General features: G+C 41.4%; 1 protein-coding gene across 1 annotated transcript in view; it reads left to right on the top strand.

Moving 5' to 3' along the window:
* Window positions 1-22,797, top strand: part of HPSE2 (heparanase 2 (inactive)) — a 730,895-nt gene that overhangs the window by 400,073 nt on the left and 308,025 nt on the right. The gene's annotated exons all lie outside the window — the stretch shown is intronic.

Genomic DNA, 22,797 nt, shown 5'->3' with positions numbered 1-22,797 from the left:
TCAGGTCCAACATGTAGGAAGAACTTTGGGGGTGGGGGCAAGGAAGATATACCTTCCTGCTATTAGTGGGCAGTACTTTCAGAGCATGAATCTTCTTATGTCTTCTTGGACTGCTCTTTTTTCCTTAACTAGATGAATAGAATGAGGCACAGAAAAGTTAGATTGTTTGCCCAGGGAAGACCTGCCACTACCTCATCTGCCTACCTCATGGGCAGCAGTAACTCTTCGGTGCCTAACCATATAGTGTCTGCATTATGAATGTGGTGGTTCTGTCCTGATGCGGATGCCACCCTCCTATATCGCTCAAGGTCCAGGGTACTTTGGGGGAGTATATCACATTTCCCTTGGCTCGAGTCCCTTTTGGGGAAATTAAGACCCACAGTCTAGCCCTTCCTGTTTTCAAACACATTGGTCACAGTGTATGGAAGAGGGGAAAAACACTGTTAATTAAAGACAGTCAGGAAACAAACTCTCCTATCATTTCCCAGTAGAATACAGGCTTCTAAAGGTCAGATTGTTTATTTTTGTCTCTGTATTCCCACTATTTGAACTGCTGACTATTCTCTAGTGTCTGCAGTTACAGAAGTCCAAAGCCCCTGCTTTGTGGTCTCCAAAGTCACTTCCTGGTTGAAGGATCTTTCTTAACTTTGTGATTCTCTGAGCCTCAGTTTTGCTATACTTATACTAATCTAATTTGTGACTCTAAAGCATTGTATTTTAGAGGCATCAAAAGTAGTGCATAGAGAGAGCTTGCCTTGGAGGTGAGAAGATCAGGATTCAGATCCTGCCTCTGACCTACCCTGGCTATGTGACCCTGGGTAAACCTCTAGGCAGCTCTCCAAGACTCGAAGTTGCAGACAGGGTGCTGACGTGCACAGGTAGAAGGCATTTGATCACTTAGGAGTTCCTATACCTGTGAAATCACAGGTTGAATCTTACCTGTCTACACAAGGTTATTATGGAGGAAAAAACCAAATAAACAATTTTTACAGCTATGTTAGGATGTTGTTGTTGTTACTAATTTTTTTTTATTTCTATTAGAGGCAGGTGGGGTTAAATGACTTGCCCAGGGTCACACAGCTAGTAAGTATCTGAGGCTGGATTTGAACTCGGGTCCTCCTGACTCCAGGGCTAGTTCTCTGTCCACTGTGCCACCTAGCTGCCCCTGAATATTATTATTTTTGACAGTTTTATTAATTTTTGTTTTCAAAATTATTTTTACTGCTAATAAAGATAATAACAATGCTCACTTTTCTCATTTTTGCTAATACAGGTCTTTACTATATGATTTATTCACAAATAGATTTAAAGTGTGAAGGCTCCAAGTTCAAATCCTTATTTATTCTCTTTAAGACCTTGGACAAATTACTTAAACTCCCCATTTGGCAGCTTTTTTTCATTTGTGCGATTAGGGAGATGAACGAGGCCAAGATCCCATCCAACTCCAAGACCAGGAGGCTATGAGCCTTCAGTGGCCTGCCCGCTCCCACAAAATCTGCTTCAGGGCCCTCTGATGTCAGGGAAAGAACGCTGGCCTGATAGTCAGGAGACTTAGATTTGTCCTGATTCTGCTGCTCTCAAATGTCACCTAGCTGAGAGTCAGTTTCCTCATCTGTGCAATGGAGACACTAATATTTGTACTAACCATCCCCATGTTAGGAAGAAAGCATTTGTAAACTCTAAAGCTCTGGATCAGAAACCTCTTATTACTGGCTGGTGGGGCCTCATGTATCCTCCCCATGACGTGTACAGCTTTGCTCAGAAAGTGAGTATTAGCAGGAAGGAGCAGAGGAATTTCCCTGCCGTCAGGAATCATGCCTAAAATTGTATTTCAGTAGGGAAGACTGAGCTTTTGTTCAATTCACCTCCATAGAGGGTGGTTCTAACCATCCACAGAGCCTTTGTGATTGGTCACCCTACAAAGTGACCGCTCTTTCCTTCATAGGCTGCTTGTCTCCTGATTTCATTGGGTATGTGGGTTTTGGGGGAGTCCTCATCAGTAAAATCACACTCAGGATAATTATGCCTCATCCCAACCTTTCTTCCCCTTCTGGCATCCCTCTCCCTTCTCCTTTTCCACTCAGAAAAGGACAGGGTGTCCTCTCCTAAGGGGCTACATCCAGTCACCCTGCTTGTCCCCTTAATTCATTCTGTATACATTGTGCAAATCCAGGCTGGGGAGGGGGGAATCTACACATAGAAGAGATAAGCCTGGTTTTACATGTGTCTGTGCACACATGTGCTTCTGCATTCTAGATTGGTGATAGAATGGTTTCAGACTGACCTAACATGAGAGCAAAAGGAACAGACAGCTTAAGGAATCCCCCATGCAATATTGACTTTGCAGAATGCATATGCTTTCCATCTAAGCCTTGAGCTCTCAGATTGTGGAGAGAAGAGAGAGGGAGTCAGGTGCTCAACAGTTCCAGACTATGGCTTTGTTGTGTTTTTGTTTTTTTTCCTCCCTTTCTCTGGTTAAGGGAAAGAGGAAAGGAAAGGGGAAGTAAAAGAACACTTCGTTCTCTCTCAGAGATGTTTCAGGCCACTGGCATCTAGAAGGGCTGGCCTTGGGCCGTGGTGTGTGACTAGAAGTCCCTGTTGGAAACACACCTTAGGTGAATTTTTATCATAGTTTTATACATTCCAAGCTAGGAGAAACCTAGAGGCTAGCTAGTCCAACCCTTTCATTTTACAGATGGAAATGGAAGCCCAGATTGCTTTAGGGATTTGACTAAGGTGTCACAGTACTACTCGTACACAGGAGTGACTTCTGGATTGATCCCAGGGCTTCTGGATTTTTTTTTTTTGTGCTTCTTCCATTGTACCATACTGCCTTCAACATCTACAACACCATGGCTCATGTACCGTAAAGAAGGAGATGAAGGGGTATGGACAAGGAAGAAAAAAGCCCAAGTGGGATGTTGGGTTTTATTTCTCCCCCAGGCCCAGAATGCAAGTCCTCTGCCTTAGAAAGAGGGGCCTGTACCCTGTGGTTAATGCTCAGTGCTCATCTGCCAGTACCTGTTACACAGAGGACCCCTGACATTATCCAGATATCTTTGCAGGGAAAGCAACACCTGATTTCAGTTAAAACTGCAGCGTCTGCCCCACTTCTTTCCCCAACCCAGCCCCACACCTCACCCACCAAAGCAGTGACGGCAAGGAGGATGTAATTATCCAGAGGAGAGGGTGGGAAGGGAGCAGGACCCTCAGGAGAGTTTCCATCAGGATTCTGGGGTCTGATTTTGTGACTAAATCCCACTATTTCTCCCACATGCGTAACACATACTGACAATGAAGATAGAGGGAGAAGAGGGCTGACACAATCATTAAAAACATAGGGTGGGGTGCGTGCGTGCGTGCGTGTGTGTGTGTGTGTGTGTGTGTGTGAGTTTTGAGATTGGTTTTTCTGATAACTGTAACTCCCTTATTTTGGCTTTCTGAAATCACCAAGACAGATCAAGCAAGTTAAGCCTGTAGAATTTTGCCCCTCCAAGTGCCAGTTAACATTGCCAAGAAGAACCGTAAAGTTCATCTGGGAAGCCAGGAAACCTCTTGCTCTCCAGGAGAATAAGGACTCACACGCGGTCTGATTACACCATAAACCTTGTTAGCTTATACACAGCCTTCAATACTTTTCTTTTTTTAGATGTCTGAAAGTTTATACAGAAGATAGTCCAAATTTCCAAACGTTAAATTTAATCCATCTTCATGAAGGAGGGGATGAGAAGGATGGCCAAAGATTACAACTGAAGGGATTTAAGTCAGATCCAGGCTAACCTAACCTTACCTAAGGAGGGGTAGACAATATAGCAAACTCAAGAGAAATTTTCCCTTTTTGGAGATACCTTTAAAAACCCCATGAAGCTTGTTGGAATTTTGATTTCCTGCATAGTTTGGGGGTAAGACCTGGCAACTGAGCTCTTCAAATTGGACATGAATTCCTTACCCCCTGCCCTGTGCTGTGCCCAGTACAAGATGGTAACTGAGCATATGCAGTAGCAAGGCTTCCCCATCCTTCCAGTTCTTAATGGGAATAGAAAACGAACCAATCTGAAATGTTCCATGTGTGCCATTAATTTCCTTCAATGAGAGGTGCTTTTCACTCAACTATGTAAATAACCTGGCAAGATTTGAGATGCAGAATATAATAAATAAAAACTCACCTACAATATGAGACACTCCATTTCTCCAGTGCATTTGGTATCTTATTGATGTTGTTATTAGCCCTAATCAAGAGGTCTTGGTAACTATTTAACTATGGAGCTCTCTGAAAAAATGCATATAGGACACACTTTTAAGATTAATCCACATTATTAACATAGTTTCCATCACTTGCCTTAGCTTAGACGATCAACAAAACAAATCCTTCCATGATGGGTAGCATTTGCTGTTTTCCAAGGTGCAAATGTTCCCAATGAAAATTTAATAATCTATTCTAGCATGCCAATGTGAGCAGGCCCTAATGATGCAGATTGAACCTCACCCACTGATATCTATCCTATGTGACTAACATCTGTGTTCTCCCATCAATTGACCATTTGGAGTCTACTCAATGTTGTGTTTTTTTTTTAACATCATCAGAATTCTTATAAAATGCATATAAGCTTTCTATTGGTTGTCCCTTACTCTTCCTATTAGTTTATAGATTTCTCTTATTACATCCTTTACTCCAGTAGAGTCAAACTCAAATAGAAATGAAGCCACTAAATCATATGTAAGGATCCCTGTGTTGACAATAGTGACTTAGAAAACCACAAATTAACATCATCTATGTTTTATTGTATTTTCACTTATTTTGTCAAATATTTCCTGATTACATTTTAATCTGGTTTGGCCCCACTTGGCCCCTGGACTGATTGATATCTCTGCTTTACCCTAGTCTAGTGTAACTCCTCATGCCCCACCTGCGTGCACCTACCATCTTCCTCTCCATGTCCCTCTGCGATCTTCAATTTCATTTATTTGGAGACTATGACTGAAACCATGCCACAACACCAGAAGGAAAATGGTGTTTGAAAAATAGTGTCTTGTGATGTATAGGATGGATTGAAATGAAAAATGATTTGAAGTGGGCCAATTAAAAGGCTAAATCAAAATTCTAGTTGAGAGGTGATGAGGGCCTGAACTAGGGTAGTGGGAATGTATGTGAGAGACAGAGAGAAGGAAATGGCAAGATCTGACCACATATTAGATAGGTGGTGGTTGTGTTTGTCCTTTGTTTTTGTAGAGGACCATGACATCAGGGAGATGATTACATGACTTGCAGTTGACTTTGATTTGAGGGCTGAGGTGAGCAAGAAAGGAGTCAAGGATTACATCAAGCTTGACTACCCAGATGACTAGAAGAATGGTGGTGCCCTCAAAAGAAGTAGAGAAGTTCACAAAACAGGTTGGTTTTGGAATAAACACAGGGATTTCTGTTTTGTTGATGTTGAATTTGAAATGACTTCCATTTTGAGCTTTCAAGAGGCACTTGGTATATGGGACTGGAATTCAGGAAAGAGACTGAAATTGGATAAATAGACCTGGGAATCATCCTCAGAAAGCTAATAATTAAACCCATGGAGGCTAACAAGATTACCAAGTGAGAAAAAGCATAGAAAACATAGAAAGAAAAGAGAAGATGGTTCAGGGCCAAGCCTTGGGGACCATCCATGGTTAGTAGCAGAGCATCGATGAAGAAATATTGAGAAAGAATAGATAGATGTAGGTAAAGCCAGACCAAATTTCATCCCATTTTTCTGGAAATGGAGAAATCAGATGCGAAGAAGAGAAAAGAGGCATCTGAAATATCAAAACAGAAAAACCAAATGGAAATAAATTTGAGCTATTTGATCAATTCAGAAATGAATGAGGCTAGAAAAGCAGGTCAATGATACTGTTGTGAGAAGACAACAGAGTCAGGGAACATTGACAGTGGCTTTGGCAGCCACATTTTAAAGGACATAATAAGCTCTTTTGGCTCATGCCCTTCTGGTGCTTTAAGGAGTTCCATATTGGTATGTTTTAATGTCATTATAGAAGGCATGATGCTCAGCAACATGGTACTTAAGTACTATAAAAGACTGTAAAGATGAGAAGGGGCCAAGCTGCGAAAGGTTTTAAATGGCCAACCAAAGTGCTGCTATCTCATCCATTTGATTTGCACATCTGTACATACTGTAAATCTGTACGTTGATGTAATCCATCAAGGAAGCACACCAGCCCTGAAGTCAGGGACCCTGGATTCAAATCCTTCCTCTGACACTCACTACCTCTGTAGCTTTGGTAAGTCATTTAACCTTGAGAGTCAGTTTTCTCATGTGTCAAACTAAAGGGTTGAAGTCGATGACTAGTTTTAAACCTCTGTTCCCATGATCCTTCTCATTTTGTGTAATTCTTGTCTATGTATGTACCATAGACTGCCTGCTGAACATTCTAGAATCTTTGCTCTGGGTCTTCTGATTGTTCCAGTGGCATTCAGCATCTCAAGCATAACAGAGAAGAGAAGAAGACAGATGGCAGGGTTGACTGAGGGTTGAGGATTAACAGTCATTAGTTTAAGGCAAGGAGACAAGGAATTCAAGAGGAGAAGACAATACATAGTTGAAATTCAGGCCTGGGAAGAGAAGAACATGAGACAGGAATAGGAATGATGGCATGGGAAAACAGAGAATGATAAAGTATCTGAAGGCTCCAGTGATGATGAAGAATGGGTTTAGTAGGAGTGAGGTAAAGGGGAAGAATAGGAGATTATGAACAGAGAGAGGAATTTCAAAGTTCAGGGTCATGGAAGTGGCAGGAAGAGGAGGCAGGGACCCCTGTAGGCATGTTCAAGATAGAAAAGGCCGTGAAAAGTGGTCCAAGAAAGTGATGCAGAAGAGAAGGGAAAGGGAGTTCCCATTTGGGACAAGTACGCAATGTTGAGTGTTAATAATTTGAGGACAATCTGTACTGAGTATTTTTTTTTTAATTTTTGCTTGAGATTTCCCTTAAAGATCTTTACAGAGAACAGTAGAAATTTTCTTCTAACTGTAATGCAAGGCCTGTGAAAATGTGATGGGATTAAGAATATACCAGCTACCATTTATCATGCATGGTACAGTGGCTGGTGAAAAGATTTCCTTCTACCCTGAAGGGAATGTAAGTCATAGAGTTGAAGGTTTAGAATTGGAAATGACCTTAGTGATTGTCTAGTATAATATTTTCTATTTTAACTCTTATTTTACTATGTGACCCTCGGCAAGCAATTTCAGCTTTCCAGGCTCTGGAGAACAGAAGACTGGGGGTTGGAGAGAGGAGAGTACAAAGAGACATGATAAATTTTTTTCAAGTATTTGAAGAGCTATTCTTGTCTGTCTGACTCCAGAAGGTGGATCCAACGCAGTGTTGGATGGAAGTTGCAAAAAGGAAAATTTAGAGTCATGTTAGGAAAAATATCCTAAAAATAGAGAGTTACCCCAAAGTGGAATGAGGTGCTTTGGACCCTCATTTGATATCTTCAAGTAAAGGATAGATTATTGACCATTTGTTGAGTATGTTAGAGTGAGGAATCCTTTTTCAGATATGAATTAGACCAAATGGTTACTGAGTTCCCTTGCAATTAAAATTCTGTCATCCTGAGTTTCTGTGGCTAAAGAAATTCAACACTTGGTGACCAAGCTTCTGGTGATAAATCTTTCTGATTTTAATTATGCTGATGCCCAGATGACAGACATAAATAATGATATGAGATTTAAATTTCGCACAATTAAGACAATAGCAAGGCTACCACAAAGCAGTACGTGATTCATTGCTAAATGAATGGCAGAAACACTCAGTAGTTCACAGAAGAGAAGTGTTGTTTTAGGTTTGGGACATGTGTTGGAGGTCATAACCTTGCTTCATAGTGGGAAGAACTACATCAGAATTGCTTTGTGAGGTTTGCTAGAGACAGGCTTTGGACTAATATGGAAAACCCTGGAAAGCTTCTTGCAGGAGGTACCATTTGAGTTGGGATTTAAAGACTGGATAGGAAACCAGCAAGCAGAGATGGGAAGGAAGGGTGTTTCAGGTGATGGAAACAGCATAGGCAAAAGCATGGAGGAAGGAAAGTACTCAGTTTTAATATTTGAATACTTTTGCATCTGGCTGGGCTAGGGTATGGTACCTGGACAGCATTGGGTTGGAAAAGATCATTTGTTGAAGGGACCAACTCTTCAAACCTCATGGCTAAATTGACTCCCTCTTCAACTTGGATCTGTTATTCCCATTTGAATACAAAGATAAATTTTCTTGGTCAAGGTTGTGGGAGCTAGCTTCCAAATGCAATCTAATCCAGTAAGTGTTTGTTAAATCCCTATTATGAACAAGTTGGTGTAGTAGGTGCTGCAGAAAAGCCAAAATGAAAAACAGCCCTTGATCTCAAGGATGTTACATTCTGTAGTAACCTAGAATATAGAATCTTTCTAGCAGCTAGAATGTCTGGGTCCACCAGATAGGATTATTCAATCAACAAGCATTTATTAAGTGCCTGCTTTGTACCAAGTACATTGCTAGACTCTAGGGCTACAAATACACAAGTGAAACATTCCCTGTCCTCAAGGAGCTTATATTCTACTGGGTTAATATGGCATGCTCATAGATAAGTAAATACAGGATAAATATGCAATCATATACAGTGATTGGGTGGGAAGTACCAAGTACTAGAAGAATCAAGAATAGCCTTTTGACAGAGGCATGCTGAACAGAGGAAACTGAACCTTGAAAGAAGCCAGAAATACAAGGAAGAGGAAGGAAAACATTCCAGGCATGGGGCAGAGAGTCTTTCGAAGGCCCAGAGATAGAAAATGGAATGTCATATGGGAAGCAGAGGGTGCATGAGGGAAGTGATAGGGGCTGGCCTGATTGAGACCAGTCTTCGATTAGTTCTTTTTCAATGTTGGAATAGAATGAGTCACTCTTTTTTTTTTTTGCCTTTTTTGGAGGACAATTGGGGTTAAGTAACTTGCCTAAGGTTACACAGCTAGTTTGTGTGTGTGTGTGTGTGTGTGTGTGTGTGTGTGTATGTGTGTGTGTGTGTGTGAAGTGTCTGAGGCCGGAACCAAACTCGGGTCCTCCCGACTCTGGGGCTGGCGCTTTACTCACTGCGCCACCTAGCTGCCCTAGAATGAGGCACTCTTAAGTCATTCAGCAGTTAACAAAAGGAAACTTACATAACCATAGCATAGGAAGGATATTCAATAACGATACTCCAGCACTTAACCTGAAGAGACATGACCCCCCCCCCATGCCCACCTAAGAAACACACTTGGTCAGAAGGTCAGTATGTGGTCACTCGTACAGTCTTGGGATGGGTTTGGGGATATCTAACAAGACTCAAGGGCCATAACTCTTGGTTGAGCAAGAAGCCATGGCAGTAGGGGCTAGAGTCTACCAGGAAGCTACATCAAGCTGCCATCTTGAGTCTTATTCCTATGAGACAATCAAGTCTTTAAGAAAGCTCTATCTTTTTTTCAGGGAAAAACTAGCCTAACCCATAGTGGTTATAGGGGAAAGAAGATAAGGGGAGGGAGCAAGCATTTACTGATCACCTACTATGTGCCAGGCACTGGGCTAAGCATTTTACAAGTGTTACCTCATTTGATCCTCACAACAACCCTGCTAGGTAGGTGCTATAATTATATTCATTTTACAGGGGAGGAAACTGAAGGAGATAGGAGTTAGGTGACTTACCCAGGGTCACACAGCTAGTAAGTGTCTGAGGGCAAATTTGAACTCAGATCTTCCTGATCCAAGACCAGTGCTCTATCTACTGCGCATTAGGGAAACTGTATTTTCTGAGTAGTGTGTAATTGGCCTTGAAAAGTATGTTGGGGCCACATTCAAAGAGCTTAAAATACCACACAGGACAATTCTTACTTTTATCTTGTAGGTAATTGGCAGGGGCAATGGGGTAAAGAGGGAAGCAGGGCAATATGATTGGATCTGTGCTTTAGAAGTGTTTGGTAGCTGTGTGGAGGATGGGCTGGAGAGGAGAAAAATTGGCTGCAAGGAGACTATTGCAATTTCTCTTCAGATAGTATTAGACAAATTCTGTCGTTGTATTCTCCAACTCACTTTTTCCTCAATATGTGAGTGCATCCTCTATACTTTCATTGCTCATTAGGTCCCCTGCACTTTTCCTATTAACAGACTTTGACAGAATGCCAAGTTTTTCAGTTTCCCTGTTATTGCTAATGGCATTTAAAATGGAAGAGCTGGAAGCCCATCTCCAAGTCATTGTGTTTGGCTCCTTCCTAGCGAGGATGGGGCGTGAATTGTTGCAAGCTTCAGTCCTAGAGCAGGACTCCTCCCTGTTGTTCTTGGAACCTTGTCCATGGACTTAACAGAATTTGGGATATGTAGCAGTCTGTTTGGGGACAGCTAGGTGATTCAATGGATAGAGCACTGGGCCTGGAGTCAAGAAGACCTGAGTTGAAATCCAGCTTCAGACACTTTACTAGTTATGTGACCTTGGGTAAGTCACTTAACTTCTGTGTGTCTTAATCTACTAGAGAAGGAAATGGCAAGCCACTCCAGTATCCTTGCCAAAAAAAAATCCATGGACAGTACAGTCCATGGTGTCATACAGAGTGGGACACAGGTTGGACAACAATAATCTGCTTGCAGACCATACAATACTTAACACCTCCAATATCAGAAAATATAAAAATGTCTTTTTGTATGTGACCATCATGCCTGTTGCATATATCCCTGTCTTGTTCCTCCAACCCATGTTAATATTCCGCTGTGTCCAAGGCATTTATCTATCTTAAATATAAATTCCATGAGAGCTAAGACCATGTCTGTCTGATTGCACTCAGTACCCAAGTGACTAATATGATGCCAGTGAGCGTGGAATGAGGACACCCTCCCTCTTCACCCCCTCTCTCTACTTCTATTGTCCCAGCTGTTTTCAGGTCCTCTCTCTACATCAGATTCTTTGGAGAGATGCCCCATCACTCTGCCCCTCCCTTTTCTTTCCTTCATTCCTGCACCCCTCTCAGCTCACTGGAGAGCTTGAGATGTCCAGCCAAAAGTGGTTCTGAATCAAGAAGTGTTCCCTACTAGAGCATGTGAAGATTTATTTCTGGCTGAGTGGGAACCATGCCAAGTCACTGGTTATAGTGTTTTCAGGACACCATAAGAGCTATCTTCTTTGGAAAACATCTTTAGCTGGGACTGAACAAACTCGTTTCCATGGCAGCCTTAACCCAACCTTTTTTTTTTCTGGAACAAGGCTTTTTTGAGAGTCTACAAGACAGAAATGCACAAACTGTCCTGTGGTTCTGAAAAGAGCCATGTGGTGGGACTGTACCCCAAGCTAAAGAGCCAGAAAGGCATAGAGATAATTTGAGGGTGATCCCTCTCAATGCCAGAGAGGTCAGTGTCTCCAAGCTCTTCTCAACTTCCTTCATGATCCTTTACCTCTGTATGACACTCTGCTTTTCAAAGCAAGGTCACACGCACATTATTCACACAGATGCTAAAGTAATTTTCCTAAAACAAAAGTTGGAGCAGGTCACCTACCACTTCCCAATAAAGCCTTCAGTGGCTCCCCATTGTCTCTAGGTCAAATACGGACTTCTCAGCTTGACATTTAAAACCCTTCCCCATCTGTTTCTACCAATCTACCTTTCTAGGTTTATTGAACATTATTCTTCTTCACAAACTGTATATTCAGGCCAAACTGTCTTACCTGCTACTTCCTGAACTCATTGTTCTATTTCCTTTCCCCATTGCTGGAATGCATTCCCTCTTTATCTCTGACTCTAGGAAGCCCTAGTGGGGGAAAAAAATTGCTAAGGTCTCCCACTGCTTCCAGGGTCAGAAAGTCCTCTTGATCTGTGTCTTGCCTCTGGACTTTGATGACTCTGGAGGGGAGAGTGAGGCTGGTGACTTTGCATAGCCTTGCTTCACTTAAATCCAATTCAGATTCAAATCAAGATGTTACCCTCCTGATATCATTGGTCCTCTTTGAGAATGAAGGATGAATAACAACAGGAAGCCCTGGCTTCCTTAAGGCTTAGATCATGTTTCACCTTTTACAGAAAGTGTTTCAGGATCCCCATAATTATTAGTGTGCTCTGTGTCCTCAAATAGTCACATCTTTACTTACCTGTGCACATGTTATATTCCCTACTCCCTTATCCCCAGTAGAATGTAAGTTTGTTAGCTGCAGAGACTTCTTGTTTTGTGTGATTGGTATTGTTTTTATATCTCTAGCCCTAGCACAATGGTACCTAGTATGTGGTAGGGGTTTGATAAATGCTTGTTGGATTAGATTGTCTCATCTGAACTGCACAAAGGCCCTGGGTGATAGAAGGACAGGTATTATTGTTACTACTACTACTATTATTGTTACTACCACTACTAATACTAATCTCCTTGTATTTGATTAAAAAATTGAAAAACAGGGGGTGGCTAGGTGGTGCAGTGAGTAGAGTGTCGGCCCCTGAGTCAGGAGGACCTGAGTTCGGATGTGGCCTCAGACACTTAACGCAAAAAAAAAACCTAGCCAGGTGACCTTGGGCAAGTTACTTAACCCCAATTGCCCTCCCAAAAAACACTGAAAAACAGGTTAATTTCAAGTCCAACCACTGAGTTTGATGTCAAAGAAAGGACTAGAACTCAAATTTCCTAAACGTTTAGTCCAGTTATCTTTTCCACTGCATCTGATTTAATAATCCTTTGAGTTCCCACTCCATTGAATATTAGTCAATGAACATTTATTGAGTACCTGATTCCTCATTTCTGTTGAGAGAGCCTTTCTGCTTCAGGTCTTCCTCGTTTACAACTTCAGGAAGATTCTGAATCTTTTCTCTCCATCATTCTACCCCTTCTGCAATTAGTTGCCAAACCTCAACATTTCTGCCTCACCAAAAGCTCTTGGTCCTTCCCTTTCTTTCACTTCAGATGGCCATTATCCTGAATGTTTCTCACTTAGATGATTTCAGTAGCCTCCCAATTTGACCCTCAGCTTTGAATCTCTTGCCCTCTCTGCTTCTTCTTTTCAATGGCTGCCAAAACCATTTTCCTAAGGAATAGATCTGATTGTGTCACTTACCTGCTCATGAATCTTCAGTGACTCTCCACTGACTCTTTCCTTGACTTTGCCAAATTGGGCCATCTTCTGTCTTAATTCTTCCCTAGCACTTAGTTATTGAATGGACATGGCCTCGGACAAACTGAGACCTGGGAAATACCTTAACTTAGAAAGGTCAAAGTCACCCACTGCATTCTGGGCCATTGCCAGTCATCTTGACCATCCAGAGATAACTCTGGAGGAGATAGTGAGGCTGATGCCTTTTCAAAGCTCTTCCTCACTTAAATCCAATCTCTGCAGCAAGTCAAGACATCACCTTCATAATGTCATTGGTCCTCTTCAAGAACAACAACAACTGACTTTGGGATGCATTGCAAACTCTTCAGCTTGATGTTTACAAGCATCTCCTAGTCTGACTCCAGCCTTCTTTTCTGAATTATTTAGTATTACCTACATTTGTATAAGAGGCAGCATTGGCTAATCCTCGTAAACCACTAGACTTGGAGTCAGGAAGGCTTAGGTTCTAATCACACCTCAGACTTGTAGTAGCTACAAGACCCTGACCAAGTCACCTAGCCTTTATTAGCCTATTTCCTCATGTGTAAAATGGGAATTGTAATATCACCCACCTCACAGGATTGTTGTAAGTATCAAATGAAAAAAACGTACATAAAGCATGTTATAAACCCTTAGTGATATAAATGTTTTATTACTAATATTACTGTTAGTGCAACTGCACGTTATTTTGCAGCTAAGTGGGCTCACTTGCCCACCAAATCTGACTTTCCATCTAAAACCATTGTACCTCTGCACTGTCTTGTGTGCCTAGAATATATTTCTTCCTCACACCAGCCTCTCAAAATTCCTTGCTTTCTCCAGGCTTATCTCAGGTACCATTTCCAAAGAGAAGCTCCCCTTGATCACCATAATTGTTACTGTAGTCTCCTTTCTCATCTGTATGTATCTCTGTAAATGTTATGTGTCCTCCTCCTGTCTCCACCTACAGTTGAATGTAAGCTTCTTAAAGGCAAAGGTTCCTTTTTGTTATTCTTTGTATCTTCAATGTCTAATGCGGTGCCCTGCATTATAGTAAATACTAAATAAACACTTCTGGGGTTGACAATTCAACCAACAATTGTGTGTAAGACACTGGGCTATAGAAGATAGGATGACTGCCTTCAAGTAGCTTACAGTCCAATTGGGTAGGAGTAGGGAGCCAAACCAAAAAAATAATATAACTTAATAGAGAGTAGAAAAGATATCACAAGTTAACAAATAAGTGCTATATTCATAAAATATGCTAAGACAGCAAACCTCAAAATCACATTAAATCTGCATTTGGATCTCTCTAAGTACAGTACAACAGGGAATGTTATTTCAAACCCTTTTAAAACTATTTTTAAAACCCTATTCCTGTCATCCAGTGTCAGTCAGACTCCTTGTCGCTTTTCCCAAGTCACCTTCTTGCCAGACTTTGAACAGCATTTAGAGGGTGAGTTATGCTTGTTGCCAATTCTGTTTTCCCATCAACCTATTTAAGAAATAGGGAAGTTTGGCAAAAGAAAATATGTTGAGTTCTATCTTGGTCCTGATTGAGATTTCCCTGGACATCCTGTTTGAAATGTTCAGTAAGTGTTGCAGAGAGAAGCCCTGGGGAGAGGTTGGGACTGGGTATGTGAATCTGTGAGCCTTCTACATATAGGTGATAACTAAATTCTTAGAGTTAATGTGATGACCCAGATAAGAATGTGTAAAGAGAAAAGGGTCCAGGACAGAGCCTTGCGGAACACCCAGTGCACCCAGAACACCCAAGAGGCATGATATGGATGATGACTTAGCAAAAGAGACTAAGAAAGAGTGCTCAGACAGACAGGAGGAGAATCAGGAGAGAGGAGTGTCATAAAATCTCAGGTAGTATACAGGAGAAAAAGGAGAGTGCGGGACTGAGAGGCTGGCGAGTTTGAGGGGGCATCAGCACGGTTGTCAAAATTCTCTTGTATGAGAGCAGGATTTGAGCATAAGAGAAAAACAGTGCTATACTACTGTGGAAAGGAGGGGAGACAACATTAGCCACCACAATTTGAATAAGGTTAGGAATTTAGGTAGTTGAGGCAAAGAGGGAGTCCAGAAATGACAATGAGGAGCAAGGATTGTAGCCACTCCTCTCCCATGACCAGTGTGTCAGTGAGTGAGGAAAGTTGTAGCCAGGGCCCCAGAGGATGGCCAAGGATACATACTTGTGTGGGGCGTTGGCAGGGATAGGCGGGGGCTGTGCCTAGTCTCCAATTGTAACTCATCACTCTCCTACGGTTCCTCTCTCTAAGGTCAGCATTCCCCTACTTCTCAAATCCATTGGCCTTTTCTTAGTTTAAGATTTATTAAACTCTCTGTAGCACTTATCACTGTTGACCTTCACTTTTATGGCTTTCCTGCTCTTTCTGACCACTAATGCATCCATGACTACTTTCTATCTCCCTGTTCTGGGCCAGAATGACTCAGGCTAGCTCCCAGGTAGTTTATGTTTGATATTGGAACAAAATGAAACACACATCGGCCGTTCATCAGTGAACAAAAGCAGATTTACTTAGCCATAGCAGAAGTATGTTCAACATTGAGGTCACCTTGAGTTGATGCAACTGAGTTGCCAAAGTTGCACATTATTTTCTTTTTGCTTTTTGGAGGGCAATTGGGGTTAAGTGACTTGCCCAAGGTCACATGGCTAGAGTGTGTGTGTGTGTGTGTGTGTGTGTGTGTGTGTTAAGTGCCTGAGGCTGAATCGGAACTCAGGTCCTCCTGACTCCAGGGCCAGTGCTCTATTCACTGCACCACCTAGCTGCCCCTACACACCGTTTTCTACCAGCCAAGCATCACAGAGAACCTGGAGCTATTTTATGCCTGTTTTGTTTGAAGGCAAACATTCCTGAGTATTTAGTCCTTGGAGTCAATCAGATCTCAAGGATGATTTCAATATTTTCCAAGGAGAAAAATAGCCCATTTTGCACGGGGACAGGGATTAGGATATTGCTCTTATCATATCTCATTTCTACTAACAACAACAAATCCAGAAAGTTCTTAGCAGGCTAGAACAGAAGTCCAAATCTAGTATGAAATTAAGAGGGGATGGGGGTGGCCAGGTAGCACAGCGAGTAAGAGCACCGGTCCCTGTGTCAAGATGACCTGGGGATTGAATCCGGGTTCAGACACTTAGCACCCACCCAGAAACACCTAGCCATGTAACCTTGAGCAAGTGACAACCCCGATTGCTTTAAAAAAAAAAAAGAAATTAAGTGGGGATAAATGTAAAGTTCTATACTTAGGTTCAAAAAATCAGTCTCTCACAAGTTCAAGATAGAGGAATGGCTAGATTAAGGGTCATGTAAAAAACTGGGGTTGTTGTTGGGGTTTTTTTGTTTTTCTTTTTGTTTTTGCAAAGTGTGAACTTACTTTGAGTCCACAGTATGATGTGGAAGGCCTAAAACCTACTTTGAGCTTAGGCTACATTTAAGAATACCTTAATTTCCAGAATGAGAGAGGTAGCAATTCTACCGTTTTCTGCCCTGGGCAGACCATGTCTGGAGTATAGTTTTCATCTCTAGACCCAAAATTTTAGCAAACACATTGATTTGAAGAGAATTGTCAGAATGGACAAAGCCTTGAACTCATGCCATAGATGGAAGAATTGAAGAATTCATGACAACTGTGTTCTAGTATTTAAAGGGCTATAATGTGAAATGGTGATTAGGTGTGTTTTTCTTGACATCAGAAGTCAGAACTAGTAGCAATGAGGAGTTTGAGAGGCAGGTTTAGGCTAGATATAATGACAATAACAACAAAGTCATCCTAACAATTAGAGCTTTTCCAAAAGTGTAATTAGCTCCTCAGGAGGCTGAGGTCTTCCAGCAAAGGTTAGATGACCATTTGGAGATGATTTTCAGTCTGAAACTGGTTGAAATGAAGGACCTATGTGATTTCTACCAAGTCTTAAATGCTGGGAATAGTGAGTCCTCTCTAAGATTCAGTCCTAAATTTTCTGCTCTTGTTTTGCTATACAGTCTTCTTCATAGATCTCATCCATTTCAATTTATCAAATGATTTTGGATGACTGTCAGACCTGTAGCTCCAACCCTGACCCCACCCCCTTCCATGTTATCCTCCATCAACTCCATTTGTCTACAGGACACTTTTTCACTTGGAAACTCATCCAAGTCTACTCAATTCAAAAGAAGACACAGCTATTGGTACCCTCTGGTGGGGTGAGTAGAAAGTCTGATACCATAGAACTGCCTTAATTGTGGGGGGAACTCTAGCCACACAGGGATATCAAAACTACTTTCTTGCCTAGTCCCAACCCTACTATCCTGGAAAAAACTGGGGGTGGAGGGAGGGGGAAATCAAAGCCATACTCCCTGGAAGAAACTAGGGAATGATTCTTCCTTTGTTTTCTGTGTGCCTTTCAGTTATTTCCTTATAAGATCCTTCTGTCTGTGCTTTCCCACTGGGAGCCAGTAGAAAAATAACTAATTGGGGCAGCCAGGTGGCTCAGCAAGTAAGAGCACCAGCTCTAGTGTTGGGATGACCTGGGGATCAAATCTGGGCACAGATACTTAGCACCACACCCGGAAATAACTGGCCGTGTAACCTTGAGCAAGTTACTTAACAATTGCTTTAAAAAAAAAAAGAAAGAAAAGTAACTAATTTTGAAATAAAGATGTAAGCCTCTGGCCCCAGATTTCTTCACAACAAATTATGGGACCTTGCACAAATTACTTCACCCATCCCCTCTGGACCTCAGTTTTCTAATACTTAAAAGAAGGTTGCTAGATTAGTTTATCTCTAAGGTCCCTTCAGACCCTGGGTAGCTCCTCAAAAGCACAGCCTTAATGGGCATGGTGGCACATGCTTATAGTCCCTGATGTTGAAGAGCCTGAACATGGAGAATCACTTGAGCCTGGAAGTTCTGAGCTTCAGTAGAGCTAAAGCTGTTTGGGTGTTCAAACTAAGTCTGGCACCAATATGATGAGACCCTGGGAGCAGAGGGCTACTGGGCTGCCTAAGGAGGGGTAAACCATCCTAGGTCAGAAAAATGGGGCAGATTAAAGCTTCTGTGCCTATCAGTATTGGGATTGAGCTTGTGGTGGCCACTGCATTTCTAGTGTGAGTGAGGTAAGGAGACCAAGTCTGGGAAGGAAGGAAGGAAAGAGAATGGAAGGGAAGGAAATGGAAGAGATGAAAGGAAGGAAAGGATAAAGAGGTAGGGAGAAGGGGAGGAAGGAAGGAAGAAAAGGAAATAAGAGAAGGAAGGAAAGGAAGAGAAGGAAGGGACAGGGAGGGAGGGAGAAGGGAAGGAAGGAAGGAAAGAAAAATAGAAAGAAGGAACGAGAAATCAGAGGTTTTTTGTCATGGTATTCTCAATGCCTTAATAAGTGCTCCCTGAATAAATGAATGAAGTGTGTGTGTGTGTGTGTGTGTGTGTGTGTGTGTGTGTGGTATAGACATAATCCCTTCTCCTGAGGATATTATAATCAGAAGGATCTAATGAATAAGCTGTGTGTACCTCCTGCTTAATAAATTCCTTAGCAATCAAGATATAGTAGATATTGTGCCATCAAAGCTATTTCATTGTTTACCTTGAACTCAGGTAATTTTCTTCATTGAATATTTATTTACATGCCAATATATAGTTTGTACAGGGAGGTCTTCAGAGTAATGAAATTCATGGAGCTAAGATAAATGAGTTAGGATTCAGAAATAAAGATTCAGGCTAAACAGTGAATAGCAGATTAGGAGTTGAGATACACATAATGGGGAAGCTAGGTCATATAGTGGATAGTATGCCAGGCTTGGAGGCAGAAAGACTCATCTTCCTGAGTTCAAATATGGCCTCAGACACTTATTAGCTGTGTGATCTTGGGCAAGTCACTTAACCCTGTTTTCTTCAATTTCCTCATCTGTGAAAATGAACTGGAGAAGGAAATGGCAAACCACTCCAGTATCTTTGCCAAGAAAATACCAAATGGGGTCATGAAGAGTTAGAAATGACTGAAAAACTCCAAAATACATAGAATGCAAAAATAACAGGAATCAGACCCTTTCTCTATCACAATCTGTCTTGACAAAGCTCCCCTTATTCCCCCTTATCATCATCACCATCATCATTATCATCATCACCATCATCACCATCGTCATCATCGTCGTCATCATCAACAACAACAACAAGCATTTGTTAAGCACATATTATATGCTAGGCTCTACACTAAGTATTGGAGATACAAGAAAAACCAAAAAAAGCCCCTGCTATCCAGGGCCTCACAGTCTACTGGGGAGACAGCATGCAAACAACGGTGCACAAACAAGATCTACATAGTTGACAAGGAAAGTGTGGGGTAAGCTCGGAAGGCAGGCAGTAATGGAGGTGGGGAGGGGAAGCCTGGGAAAGGCATCTTGTGGAAGGGATTTGAGCTGAATCTTGAAGGAAGCCTGGAGATGGAGATGAAGGAGAGCATTCCAGGCATGTGGACAGAGTGAAGAGATCTGCTTACTTAGCTGCACCTGTTGGTCTGTGGGCTGCTACACTGCAGAGTTCAGTATAACTCTAGGACACGGATGATGCATCTAATATACCATAATGGAGTTCATTCATGCCTTCATTCATTCGTAGACTCAAAGAATCTCCAACTCCAAAGGCAAGTTCAAAGTCATCTCTTCCATCCCCCACGTGAACCGTCTATTAGTTACAACATCCCCAATGAGTGATCATCTGGTCTCTGCCTGAAGACTTCTGATGATTAGGAACTCATTTCCTCCCAATGCTACCCATTCCACCTCTGGTTGTCTCTCATTATTAGGAAGTGTTTCTTCTTATACCAAGCCAAAATCTTCCTGTTTCGGCAACTTTCACATATTGCTTCTAGTTCTGCCCTCTCAGACCAAATAAAACAAATCTAACCCCTCTTCTAAATACTTTAAATCTTTGAAGATAACTCTTGTCCCCATCCCCCCCAGCCTTCTTCACTTTATGCGAACATCCTCAGTTCTGTCAACCATTCCTTATATGGCATGGTTGTGAATTCCTCTGCCATCATAGCCACCTCCCTCTGAATAGTTTCCAGTTTATCTGGGTCCTCCCAGACCCGAGTACAATGCCACAGATGTGGTCTGAGTCAAGTAGGACTGACACTGTTTTTGGTGCTAGTGATTTAGCTTTTTAATTGTTTTGGTTGCTATTGTTGACCCATATTGAGTTCGGGTCCATTAAAACCCTTAGTTGTTTTCTTTGTATGACACAAACTGTTATCAAGCCACTGCCACCCCGATTCTGTACTTAGGGAGCTGATTTTTTTGGTGGGGAGGTAATTGAAGTTAAATGATTTGCCCAGGGTCACACAGCTAGTAAGTGTGTGAGGATAAATTTGAACTCAGGTCTTTCTGATTCCAGGGCCGGTGTTCTAGCCACTGTACCTCCTAGCAGCTCCTGGAACTGATTTTTTTAATCTAAGTGTAGGACTTTATATCCATCTCTGTTAATTTGACTTATTAGATTCAGCCTAGCATTCCAGACTGTTAAGAACTTTTTTGATCCCATCTAACACAGGGAGGAGCAAACTTCATTCTGCTGCTTGTTTTTGTATAAACTGAGAATGGTTTTTACATTTTAAAATACAATAAAACTTTATTTGCAAATGTAAAAACCATTCTTTGCTCTCTACTCCATACAAAAACAGGCATGGGAAAATCTGGCTTGCAGGCTGCAGGTTGCCAGATCGCCATTTGTGATCTAATACATTCACTGTGTTTGCCAGCTTTCTGTCATCCATAAATTCATTAAGCATCAGGCTTTTACTTAAATATAAATCCTTGATTTTAAAAAATGCTTAAAAGAACTCAAGGAAAACTCCCTGGGGTATTACACTAGAGACCTCCCTGTATTTGACAATTATCCATTAATCACCACCCGCTGGTTATTTCAGCCAGTATGGCATCCATGTAATGGTACCATTGTCTCGCCCACATCTCTCTGTCTTATTGCCAAGGAGAGCATGGGAGACTTAGTAAAATGCTTGTCTGAGATTTAAAAAATAGAGTGTCTATGGCGTTATCCTGTTCTATCAATAGATAGGTCTATCAGAAAAGGAAATGAAAGCTAGTTTAGCATGGTCCATGCTTGATGGACTCATGCTGCTTCATAGTGCCATCAGGCTATAGATAAGAGAATGACCTCCCTCCCTTCCAATTGAGTGATATCTCTGTTCACCAGGGTATTTCAAAGGTCACTAATAGGGACTGAGCAATGGCCATCAACAAATTCTTATTCTTGCAATAACCGGGGAATATAATTTGCTTGCACCAAGTGACTTGAACTTCATCACTCAAGTGAAAGTGCTCTCACCAAAATTACCAGTGCTTAATTGCTAAATTGAATGACTCATTTTTTAGTTCTCATCCTTTTTGAGCTCCCTGTACCTTTTGACATGGGATCCCTCTCTACTCTTGGGTATTCTCTCTGGGAGTTTTGTGGTACTGCTTTCTCTTGTCTAGTTGTCTTTTCTCAGTCTCTGTCTTTTAGATCATAACACATGTCTTGCTTCCCAGGACTCATAGATAAATACAGAGAATAAATACTTTTACTCCCTATCTTAAAGAACTGTTGTAAAAAAAATACTAATGTTCAAGTTTGATATAAACATGAACTACCATTTTTCACATTTATTTAATATTTTGTGGCTTAGAATTCAATTGTATTTGAATCAAATCACCAAAAATTTATTAAGCACCTACTGGAGGTTCTGAAGATACAGAAATATAATGAAATAGCCTCTACCCTCAAGGAACATACATTCTAATGTTCTCTTTTTGTAAATTTAGACTTTCCAACTCTGGCCCTTCAGTGTAATTTTTTTGTAAATTGGAAATAATCATTGCATTCTGCATTCTCTATCTCAATGCAGTCCAGTGGAAGGAAGTCCGCATTTGAAGTCAGAGGGCCTAGGTTCAAATCCTGTCCCGTGCTCTTGCTACTTTGTTTGACTTTGAAAAAGTCACTTAAAGAATCTAAACCTTGATTTCCTTTTCTGTAAAATGGAGATAGCCTATCAAATTGCTTACTGGCTGAGGTAGATGGGAGGGAAAATAAGGAGGGAGAAAATTTGGAATGCAAAATTTTGTGAAAAGTGAATGTTAAAAATTGTATTTATGTGTCATTGGTTTTCACTCCACCATCATGACTGTGCCCCCCCTTTACATGTAATTGGAAAAAATACTACTAAAAGTGGAGATAGCCACACTAGTGCTTTTAAGAGTTGTTATGAACCACAAATAAATCACTGTATATATGGCACTTTGCTGTGGGCTCTTATCTACTTTAAAGATACTGTTATCATCCTTTGATTGTCCAAAGTACCTTCTTGTCCCTCTTCTATGCATTTGTCATGTGTTAGTATTATGTTGTATACATTTCTATATATATATATGTATATATATACATATATATGTATTCTGCTGTATATGTTTGTATTATATTGTTGGGATGGGCATGAGCATCACAAAACGGACACATCCTCCAACCAATGACTACCAAACTCCAATTTTTTCCTACCCCTTACACCTATGACTCAGACTAGCCCAACTTTACGAAGACAGAAACTTGCATTCCCCCTAGGGGTGGGGCTGGGGATCACACCTGTGCTTTCATCAATCTAGGGGATTCCCAGGTGAGTAAACTCCCTCTACTAATGCAGACTAGCACCTTCTGT

This window comes from Petaurus breviceps, unplaced genomic scaffold, assembly GCF_028583685.1.
Source record: "Petaurus breviceps papuanus isolate PSGF00001 unplaced genomic scaffold, PetGlider_PUasm1.0 90740, whole genome shotgun sequence".
Lineage (NCBI taxonomy): Eukaryota > Metazoa > Chordata > Mammalia > Diprotodontia > Petauridae > Petaurus > Petaurus breviceps.
The sequence above is the reverse complement of the archived record's forward strand: the minus strand, read 5'-3'. Positions and strand labels throughout refer to the sequence as shown.